The sequence below is a fragment of the Empidonax traillii genome, unplaced genomic scaffold, assembly GCF_003031625.1.
Source record: "Empidonax traillii isolate 1590-97213 ecotype Southwest subspecies unplaced genomic scaffold, ASM303162v1 scaffold942:size440630, whole genome shotgun sequence".
Taxonomy (NCBI): Eukaryota; Metazoa; Chordata; class Aves; order Passeriformes; family Tyrannidae; genus Empidonax; species Empidonax traillii.
The window spans coordinates 404,385-414,008 of NW_020956135.1; positions in this window are offsets into that span (position 1 = coordinate 404,385).

Sequence of the window (9,624 nt, forward strand, 5' to 3'; positions counted from 1 at the left end):
CTCAAAAACTTCTTCTGCTGTTTTGCCCCATACAATGATATCCTCAATATATTGCAGGTGCTCTGGAGCTCCCCCCTGTTCCAGTGCAGTCTGGATCAGTCCATGGCAGATGGTTGGGCTGTGCTTCCACCCCTGGGGCAGTCAATTCCAAGTATACTAGACACCTCTCCAGGTGAAGGCAAACTGTGGTCTGTACTCTCTTGCCAGAGGAATGGAGAAAAATGCATTGGCAATATCAGTAGTGCTGTACCTCTCAGCTGCCTTTGACTCCAACTCATCCTGAAGTTTCAACGTCTGGCACAGCAGCACTCAGAGGCAGCGTGACTTCATTCAGGCCACAATAGTCCACTGTGTTGTGGTTTTGTCCACCAGCCAGCCCCTGGGGCTGAGGATGTTTTTGTCCAGGTGGATTTCTGGAGAAAAAGTCAATCAAAAGTTTTAGTAACGCCTCTGCAAATTACATATTTAAGAAAACTGAAGAGAAGGGTGTGGCGCAGTTGAAATTAGGAGCCATGCAGGGAGTGGTGTCAGGCCCCAGCTGGGGGGCCAGGCCTCTCTCCTCCCCAGACCCTGGGACTGGGGGAGGTGTGGCACTGAAGCCCCCCTTCTCTTCTGTAAGAGAGTAGAGAAAAAAAACTTTAGAGAAGAACCTGGACAAGACGTGCACAGCTTTCAGGGCCAAATCTGGCAGCAGCAGGAGAGAGAAGTTCCAAGGGGGGGAGGACTGCTTCTTCTCCCTCTTTTGCTCTCTCTCTCTCCCTTCAGCAGGGAAAATACTGAAAAATAAATCCCTGCCACCTGTGGAAAATTATTGGGGTGAAGAGACCCCATGCAGCTTGTAGAGAAGCTTACATTGAAGTAAGTAAGCTTGGATGCACGAGGAAGCTGAGGCTTCATGAGAAGGCCTGAAATGAAACAGAGTCCTGCTGGAGACCTATAGGCCATGGAGAGAGACTTACGCTGAGTAAGACTTATGGCTCAGGTAAGCTTGGGATATGAATGAGGGATCCATGCTGGTGCAGCTAAATTTGTGACCCTGAGAGACAGCAAAGAATGGAAGACCTGTTGTCTGAGAGATGGACTCATGTCAGAGAAGTCTATTAAAGACTGTTTTCCCGTGGGAAGGGACCCCACAGGAAATAGGGGTGGACTCAAAAGCCATTATCCCCTGTGACTCTGTGGTGAAGATCCATGGTAGGCAAGTGTCCCCTTGCAGTCCATGGAAGACCCTTCAGGGCCTGGGTAACCCCCCAGCCTCTGGTCTTAGCCCAGGAGGGGGGTAGGCTCAGCCCTGAGGTCGACATAGAAAAGAGAGAGAAAAAGAGAAACAGTTCCAGCTGCGATGAATCAGAGTTGTTGTCTTAAAAGAACTTTAGAGTGCTGCAAAGTTATTTAAAATATTTGGAGCTCCAGAAAGGGAGAAAGAGATTGCTTCTCCTCCTGGACTGATACAAAGGGGGAAGGGGTATTTCTGTAAATGCATAATACTTTTACCTAATTAGAATTGTTGTAGATATAGTTCTTTAGTTTTTATCTTATTAGTAATAAATGTTAATATTATTTTCCCAAATCAGGTCTCTTTTGTCTGCATAAACCTTCTCTCAACTTATAGTAATTGTGTGGGAAGTGTGAAAGCAAATTAACCCAGAGCAAACCCACGACACACTGTCAGCCTCCACTCCCTGTTAGAGTTCCGCACTCGCCATATGGGGCTGTTAAAGGGTGAGTGGGTCCTGTTCTGTTTTTCCAGTCAACGAATTAATTCCTGAATGGGAATTATGGAGTCTCGGTTGGTGCAATACTGCCGTCGGTGCACTGTTCTGGTGGCAATGGGCACTTGTTGGTCTTCGACTTGCAGCAATCCCATGATGGAAGGATCCTTTGAGAGACCAGGCAGGGTAGATAATTGTTTGATCTTCTCTGTAGCTACAGTAGCTACACCAAAAACCCATCAATACCCCTTGGGATCTTTGAAGTATCCCCTCCTGAGGTAATCAATGCCAAGGATAGAAGGGGCCTCTGGACCAGTCACAATGGGGTGCTTTTCCCACTTGTCCCCTGTTAAACTCACTTCAACCTCCAACACTGATAATTCCTGGCATCCCCCTGTCACTCCAAGAGATCCAGATGGGTTCTTCACTTCTGTGCCTCGATGGCATCAGCGTGCACTGTGCACCCATATCTACCAAAGCTCTATACCTCTGTGGATTCGATGTCTCAGGCCATCAAATGCACGCAGTCCAGTAGACCGGATCATCCCTTTCCTCCTCCTGGCTGAAGGCAGGGACCCTCTATTCCTGTTCCTGGTCAGAGTAATCACTGTCTGACCTTTGCAATGCCAGACCAGAGGTCCCCTCACCAGTATCAAAGGAATTGGTCTCAGTCCTCTTATGTCTGAGAGGTCACTGATTTCTTTATTGGGTTTTTGCAGCAACTGCATGAACAGTTTTCCTGGGTGACTCCTTAACAGTTTTCTTCCCTCTTAATTCACATACTTGGGCTTCCAGCTTAGAGGTGGGTTCACCATCTCACTTCTTCATGTCTTCCCCCAGTCATGCAGAAAGAACCAGAGTTCACCACGTGGCCTGTGCTTGGGGCTTCCTGTCCCTCTGACTGGGGCAGGAGGGGACCAATCTCTTAGGCTGCCCCTGAGAACTGATGTGCTGGGCCATGGGAATGAGGAAGTACTCAGAGTTTTTTCTACATTTCAAAGCCAGGAGGACATCACCTCTACAGTTGGTGGATCCATCTTTGGGTAATATAATGTTACCAGGCTGTTAGAATATGATGCAGAGGCATTTTGAACCACCTTCCTCCACATGACCATTGTGCAAGGAATATCCTCTGGGTCCTTGGGGGTGTCATCCCTTCTTAGGTTACTATAGATGATTTCTGGCACTGCTAATTCTCTCAAGTACTGGATACCTTCATCTGCAGTGACCCACTTTCTTGGGGAGCTCATCTATGTCTATGGACTTAAAAATACGCTACATGGGTGTCAAGATTTTAAGGAGATGTGTTGTATGAATTTATCTGATTATGGTAAATTGATGCATGCTAGTCTTCGAAGATTGAAAGCAAGAATCAAAGGGTTGCAGATTAATGATGGTTGGAGCTGGCTATATAGTCTGTTTAGTAGATGGGGTCTATCAGGATGGTTTTTGTCTATTGTCAAAACAGGGTTGCTTGTGTTGTTTATTGTTGTAGTTGTGCTACTTATGTTGCCATGTCTTGTGTCTCTCCTGCAAAGGGCCCTGCAGAAGACGGCACAGGCAATTTTTGTGGCACAAAAACAGGAATTGTTGGGGTAGGCAGCGATTCCACAGAGCCCCTGATGAAGGATATAGAGGTGAAGGATTTTGACTTTGACATTTTGAAGCTGTTTCTCTGAGGAATTCACAGGAACCATGAAAGACTTTAAAAGGTGCCAGAACTGACCAGTGAAAGAAGAATGTAAATAAGGAGTGAATATCCAATTATGTGTGAAGGCTAGAAATAAATTATAGATAGGGAGTTAATAATAGAAAGGCATGTAAGGTTCTGTTCGCAGTGTGTATGCAGTGTATGTGTGAGAAAGAGAAATTATTAAGCTGGACGAAGCAATAAAGCTGACTGTCGGACCATCATCATATGAGATGACTGGTTTTTATTTTGTGACTGTCCTAACTATTGCAACAAAGAAGAAGAAGAAGAAGAAAAACGAGAACAAGAAGAAAACAAAGAACAAGAAGAAGGAGAAGAAGAACAAGAACAAGAACATAAAGAAAAACAACAACAAGAAAAAGAAGACGTAAAACAAGAACAAAAAGAAGAAGGAGAAGAAGAATAAAAAGCATAAGGACATGAAGAAGAAGAACAAGAACAAAAAGAAGGAGAACAAGAAGAAGAATAAATAGAAAAAGTAGAAGAAGAACAATAACAACAACAGGAACAAGAAGAAGGAGAAGAAGAATAAAAAGAATAAGTGATGCCAAATTTTTGCCCCAACAGGTGTAGGAAACTGCTCAGAGACAAGTTTTGAGTCTTTAAGCAGCAAGGTATTTATTATTAGAGAGCAACATTGGGGAACTCCCGACTCTTTGCCAAATGAAGAGTTCCAAAGTAGTCAGTGATTAGTGTGACTATTTATACAATTTTTGGTTACAGATTACATCATTTTACGTGCATATTCATAATATTGCAACATTTCATTATATTATTCATAGCAGACTGAGTCTGGGCGGAGTCTCAGCCAAGTCGTCCTTTTTGGGGAGATGTGCAGGGGAAGATCCTGTTTCTTCGACCTCTGGGCGGGGGTCTTCTACTCCTCTTTGTCAGTGATTTTTTTACCTTTCCTTGATTTGACTGACTCTAATGTGTATTTGGCAGGGCCTTTCCGACCCTGACCCTCTCTATTCCTTTTTATCTTCCCATGTCCTTGCTTATGTCTATTTATGTATATATGTTAGCATTTTAATGATTTGTTTTCCTGTATTTTTGCTTTATGTTCCTTCTATGTCAGTGTGTCCTCTTCCTTTGACCAGATGTTATTTTCTGCTAACCTTGAGTTTTAATTCTTTTAGTTCTTTTACTCAAAGTATGCATTCTGAGTTAACTCATTCAGGATCCTGCTCTGTTTCATAAGGACATGAAGAAGAACAAGAACAAAAATAAGGAGAACAAGAAGAAGAAGAACAAGAACAATAATAAGAACAAGAACAAAAATAAGGAGAACAAGAACAAGAACAAGAAGAACAAGAAGAACAAGAACAATGTAGTGGTTTTGAGTCTAGGCCTTTCTTGGTAACCAGGTTGTAACCAAGGAACCAAGACCATGTTCCCAGTATTCCATACAATTTTTACATAAGCAAGGGTCTAAACAGGAAGGGACAGGAAACTCTCGCTCTCTTTCTTCCAACTGACTGAAAGCGAAGGTTCTTTGCTATTATTCTGCCTGGATGAAGGAGTGAGGTCTAGTAGACCTGATTGACCTTGAGAAACGGATAGTGCCAGCAGTTGTTGGTGCAGTTCTATCTCGAGGGAAGTATCTGTTTTTGTCCCTTTTTCTCTTTTTCTTTTCCTTTCCCTTTCTTTTTCCCTTTTAGGGGTTCCCTGTAAATAATAACTGTATATAATTCCAAAAAATATATAAATATATATTACTTGGAATTTGGTTGGTTTGGGTTCTTTTAGTTTTATATAGTCTTTTCGATCTGTCCGAAGAGAGGGAAAGGGAGGTGGAAGGTTTTTCACTGTGGTCCAGGCACTCATCTGAGAGCCACATCCAACCTGAGACATTTTTGGAGGTTCCACCGAGATAAGAGTGGGTTGTTTTGGAAACAATTCCTGGGCAGGTGGCCAAGTTCTTGTAAACCTTTATTAAAAGGTATATGTGTATTAACAGAAACACAAAAAAAAACAAGTAAAACAACCAAACAACACTCCTATACCCACAAATAACCCCTTCAAAAACAAACCAATAAACTGGCAAAAGGAAGAGTAAAACAGTTCAATTTTTAGCACCCTTTGGTTGGTGCAGTTCCAACCACAGTCAGCAGGGGGCGCTGTCGGGTCACCAGAGATGCAGAGCTTGTGATGTCCTGTACCATTCACCAGGTGATGCTGTTGGGTCACTGGAGGAGTAGAACTTGTAATGTCCAGTGCCCGTCACCAGGCAGCACTGTGGGATCCCTGGTCACTGCCACGTGGGATGGGGGAAAAACAATACCCTCCTGGTATGTCAGAGGGAAAGAAAAAAAAACCAAAAAAACAACTCGGTTCCCCTTCCCTTCCCACACTGGGAAAGGAGAAAGGGAATGGGGGGGGGAAGGGGGAAGAAAAAAGACAACAATAAAACAGAAAGTTCTCCCAATGGAAGAAAACTCACAAACTTCAACTGGTTAGGATTTCGCTTTAAGCAGGGCCTGCAGCCAGCAACAGCAGAGAGCAGCAGCAAACTCCCCTCCGATAGGAAAAGAAGAAAACCCAGGCAGCGTCTGCAACTCGCAACAGGCTCTGCTGAGGGCAGAGAGTTGAGCTGACACGCAACCCCACCTCCCAACCTCCCTCCAGCCACACAGTCGTCTCCCCCAACTCTTCCCACTTTGTTGCCCAGGAGACGAGATTGAGATTTACACTGATTGCCCCAATGATAGCCTTTCAAACACCTAGGACATAATTTACTAGGCTGTTTCTTAGTCTGTTTAGTTTCCTAGGCTGAGGGAGCTGAGGTTGTTTAGCCTGGAGAAGAGAAGGCTCAGGGGAGACTTCATCACTCTCTACAACTACCTGAAAGGAGGTTGTAGCCAGGTGGGGGTTGGTCTCTTCTCCCAGGCAACTATCAGTAAGACAAGAGGGCATGGTCTCAATCTCTGCCAGGGGAGTTTTAGGTTAGATATTAAGAAGAAATTCTTTACAGAGAGGGTAATCAGGCATTGGAATGGGTTGCCCAGGGAGGTAGTGGATTCTCCATCCCTGGAGGTATTTAAGAAGAGACTGGATGTGGCACTTAGTGCCATAGTCTAGTAACTGTGGTGGTAGTGGATCAAGGGTTGGACTTGATGATCTCAGAGGTCCTTTCCAATCCATCTGATTCTATGATTCTATGACAGATTTTACTGATATGACCTTCCTGATCGCAATTAAAACATTTTATTGAAGTGTTCTTGACACTGTGACAACTGAGATTAGACAGCGCTGGGGCCAAAACATCCTCCCTCTGTGGTTCAGTGCCAATATTCTGACAAGTTTTATATACTCCCCGATGTCAGAAACTTTGTCTCTAATAGGAACCAAAGCAGCAAAATGCAAATCAGCATTTGCATTTTCATATGCTAGTTAAAAAAGCAAAACTCTGGTTGTCTTTGGGTTATCTATCTGGCATGTGATAGTATGCTGTAGCCAATCTATAAATGACACATAAGATTTTTGCGGTCTCTGCCTAACAGTAGCCTTCCCTGCCTCTGGAACTTGTCTCCAGGTTGTCACAGCAATCTGTGCTGCCTGTTCAAAAACTCTGCAGTCTAAATGCATCTGTGCTTGAGGAGACACACATTGTCCTCTCCCAGCTAGCATGTTTTTGTCTATGGGCACTCCATTCTGAATATTAACTAAAGCCTGTAAAACAACTATGTTTTGATATTCTAATTGCCACATCGAAAATTGGGCTGGCGTCAGTATTGTTCACATTAGAGTTTTCCAATCCCAAGGCCCCATGGAATTACTACAAGCAATCATTTCTACCAGTCCCCGTGTGAAAGGACCTTGAATGCCATTTTCCTTTACAGATTTTTTCAATTCCTTGAAAATTGGATACGGAACTGGTTCGTGCAAGAGGCTGATTCAGATAGTAAACCTCATGGAAAGCGAAAGAAAAATCCCCTTGCTTTAATGCTTCCTCCATACAGAATTGCCTAACTGTTTTTGCCATGTGTTGAATATGTTCATCAGCATCTTTAACGCTTATTTGCAAAGTCAATAAGAGGAGGGTGCTGTAGGGGGCACAGAATACAGATTCTTGGATTTCTCATTATCCACTAAAAATGTCTGCATAGGCATAAGGGGAGGGTATAAATTAGGTCCCATACCAGAATTTATGAGTCCTGGATCAAAGGATTTATATCAGGACCATCGTCTTTAACTTTTTTCTCTCCAGACAAATCACAAACATGTGCCCTATCGTTCCCCCGTTCACCCTGTTTTTCAAGAACTCTTTCTACCGGTTGCAACTGAGACAATGTTGTACAAATAAATCTCCAAGTCACTAACAATTAAGTTGCAATGTCAAGTCCCATTTGTTTCATAGTTTGCAAATGTTCACCAACACATTCCCATATTTTACTATTAAATGAACCTTCTTCTGGGAATCAATTACAATTACTTTTTACCCATAATAATAGAGAAGTCACCTGCCTGTCACTTAAATGATATCCTGAAGATTTTAAAATTTGCTGCAAAACTCGAAAATACAACTCATGTTCAATAGAAGCAGTCTGCCCCATCTCTAACACAACCCCGCTGTAGCAGTTCATATTACAGGAAGAATGTCGAAAGGCATTCTGGGGATTGTAGTAACTAGGTACTCCATTGCACATGCTCAGTGGAGTGCCTGAATGTGATTGGTTAAGAAGGTCACATGTTGTGATGTGTCACAGTTCAAACTACCTATATAAGCCCTTGTTGTTTTGAATAAAGTTGATTTGGTTGCTTGTCTCTTGGGTGACTTGTTCCATGCCAGTTTATTTTACAAATGGCGCGCTGTATCAGGGACAATTGTGGGGACATCAGGTGCCAGTGCTATGTTAGCTGATGATGGGCATCCACTGATAATAGCCTGGGCTGATTTAAGAGGAAAAATGGAGCTCCGGTGAAGAATTGCGCATGTGTGTTGCCTGAGATGGTAGGAAGAAGTTCTACAAGAAGAGAACCATGATGATAAAGAAAAGAAAAAGAGGTAAACTCAGCATTCAGGTCTCAGGTGCATGGCCACAGAGGGGAAAAGTAACTCCCAAAATTAGAATGGAATGCTGAAAATTTTTAACCTATTACTGAGAAGGCATTCAAGAGAAATCAAGAAAATCAAGCTAGTCGAGTTATTGAAATGGATGAATGTAGCTGCACCGGGATTTCCACTGGCTGGAGCCCTTAGTGTGACTGCTTGGAAAAAATTTGGAGACACAATTTGTGAAAAAGCAAGAATGGAGGACCTGGATGCCTTAAAGATCGCACAAAAGAAATCAAACTCATCCATGGAGAAAGACTCTAACCCTCCTGTTTCCCCCACAAACCCTGACAGGAACAGAAATCTCCTTGAGACCAGGCACAGAAATCCCTTCGAGACCAGGCACAGGAATTCCCTTGAGACCAGGCACAGAAACGAAGGGGGGGGGGGGGGGGGGTGTTCTGAGAACATGGGAGGGAAACACCATAATTTGTAGTTCTGTGCCAAATTTTCACCAGTGTGTGGGTTCCAGGGGGCGGGCACATGGTACAAATCATGTGGTTGTCATGGAGGGACAGCTGTTAGGTCCCGGAGCCTCTGCAGAATTGCAGCCACATGGCGATTGTGCTGTGGCATGGGCGCAGCGATCTTGCCCATGCCAGGTGCCGGAAGAGAGTCCTCCTCTTCCTGTCGTGCGGCCATTTTCTCCCCACCGTGTGGCAGAAGAGAGTGTTTCTCTTCTGGTCCCATGGCCATTTTCTTGAGTGTCCCAACCTGAGGAGGCATGCATAGAGTATGTTAATTGGGTAGGCAGTGAACTAAGGGAGGACACTGTGGGGGAGTCGGTCTTGCCCCCTCCAAAAAAAGATAGGCAGTCATGCTGCATGGGGACAAGCACTCCTGTGGACTGGCACTGCCCCTGTGCCCACCGTCTCTGTGCTGTTAAAAGGGTCCGTTGGATACGCTTGGGTATCCCGAATCGTGGTATAATTTCGTTTAACAAGACTTTAACCACTTCTCTTGACTTATTTGTTCTACATGGGAACGCCTCTGGTCAACCTGAAAATGTGTCAGTCAAAACTAATAAATAACGGTACCCCCCTTTTCTTGGAAGTTCAGAAAAGTCAATCTGCCAAATCTCACCCGGAAAGCATCCTCTTTTTATTGCTCCTGGTTTAATTTTAAGTTTGGTGTTTGGATTATTC